The sequence below is a fragment of the Heteronotia binoei genome, chromosome 18 (genome assembly GCF_032191835.1).
Source record: "Heteronotia binoei isolate CCM8104 ecotype False Entrance Well chromosome 18, APGP_CSIRO_Hbin_v1, whole genome shotgun sequence".
NCBI lineage: Eukaryota > Metazoa > Chordata > Lepidosauria > Squamata > Gekkonidae > Heteronotia > Heteronotia binoei.
In genome coordinates this window covers 12836260-12838154 of record NC_083240.1, presented here as the reverse complement: position 1 = coordinate 12838154, position 1895 = coordinate 12836260, and the positions used below count along the sequence as shown (strand labels likewise).

General features: G+C 49.8%; 1 non-coding gene across 1 annotated transcript; it reads right to left on the bottom strand.

Moving 5' to 3' along the window:
* Positions 1 to 230: 230 nt before the first annotated feature.
* TRNAA-GGC (transfer RNA alanine (anticodon GGC)) lies at positions 231 to 297 on the bottom strand. The gene has a single exon. It is a non-coding gene; the product is annotated as a tRNA-Ala (tRNA).
* Positions 298 to 1895: the final 1598 nt, after the last annotated feature.

Below are 1895 nucleotides of genomic sequence, written 5' to 3'. Positions count from 1 at the left end.
GGTATTTCCTAGCCATCAAGTCACTTCCAACTTCTGGCCGTGCCCTAATCTCCCAAATGTCCTATCCTTCACAGCCTTGCTCTGGTGAACATATATGAACATATGAAGCTGCCTTATACTGAATCAGACCCTCGGTCCATCAAAGTCAGTATTGTCTACTCAGACTGGCAGTAGCTCTCCAAGGTCTCAAGGTGAGGATTTCACGCCTCTTTGTTTGGACCTTTTTTAGTTGGAGATGCCAGGGATTGAACCTGGGACCTTCTGCTTGCCAAGCAGATGCTCTACCACTGAGCCACCGTCCCTCCCCAAGATGATGTCGGTTTTCCCCGCCCTCCACCCTGAATCTTAGAGTCTCAGAGTGACTCACAATCTCCTTTACCTTCCTCTTCCACAACAGACACCCTGTGAGGTGGGTGGGGCTGAAAGGGCTCTTACAGTAGCTGCCCTTTTAAGGACTGCTCTGCGAGAGCTATAACTGACCCAAGGCCATTCCAGCAGCTACAAGTGGAGGAGTGGGGAATCAAACCCGGTTTTCCTGGATAAGAGTCCGTGCACTTAGCCACTACACCAAACTGGTCTACCAAGCCGAGGGCCCTTGTGGTTTCCTTGATGAATCCATCCATCTCGTGTCAGGTCTTCCTCTTTTCCTCCTGCCTTCAGCACAACCGTCTTTACCGGTGACTCGACTCTTCTCATAAACAAATTAATCTCCTGCATCACTAGTAGAAGAAGATATTGGATTTATATCCCACCCTCCACTCCAAAGAGTCTCAGAGCGGCTCACAATCTCCTTTCCCTTCCTCCCCCACAACAGACACCCTGTGAGGTGGGTGGGGCTAAGAGAGCTCTTACAGCAGCTGCCCTTTCAAGGACAACCTCTGCCAGAGTTATGGCTGACCCAAGGCCATGCTAGCAGGTGCAAATGGAGGAGTGGGGAATCAAACCCGGTTCTCCCAGATAAGAGTCCGCACACTTAACCACTACACAAAACTGGACTGCCACATTCTTCCTCTGCTCTCGCACTTTTAAAGGATCTGGTTTTCATGTTTTCAGTGGGATGCTTCATCCTCCTCCTCCTCCTCCTCCTTTTCTGACTGCCACTTCTCAGAAAGCCAAGGTTGCAACCTGATACCAGCACCATTTCCTGCATGCCTGCCTGCTCAGAGCCTCAGGACGCATGCGAGGTAAGGTCTTAATATCACGGCTTCAGACATCGCTTTCCCATCCCCATTTTTTTTTTTAAAAGTCCAGTCTGATGAAGAGTTTTGGAGAATTCAAAAGCCGACACGCAACATGCCGATCCTAATGAATGGTCGTGTGCGGCTTTTGTTAGGGTTTGGGGGGTTTTTTGCACTGGGTCAAACTTGCTGGCTGTCGGTAAGCTCTGGGATGCATGCCCCAGGAAGACAGCTGTGAAGATTTTATTAAAAGTGTCCTGAGAGACATGTGACCAGAGAGAGTGCAGACGATTGGGGTGCTCCCTTAGGAGTCAGCAGATGGTTGCTTAGTTCAGGAAGAACTGGCAGAGCATCTGCTTGGCATGCACAGGGTCCCAGGTTCAATTCCCGGCATCTCTAATTAAAAAAGTAGGTAGGATGTGATGTGAAAAACCTCAGCCTGAGGCCCTGGAGAGCCACTGCTGGTCTAAGTAGACCAGGGGTGGCCAAACTGTGGCTCAGGAGGAATACGTGGTTCTTTCACACATATTTTGTGGCTCTCAGAGCCCCCCCTACCGCATCAGCCAGCTTGAAGAAGGCATTCAAAGTTTGTTGCTTTCTTTCCACCTCTCTCTCTCTCTCCTTAAATGCCTTCCTTCCTTCTGGCTCTCAAACATCTGACGTTCATGTCTTGTAGCCAATGTTCTCTCTAAGCTGAGTTAGTGTGAGCTAGCTCAC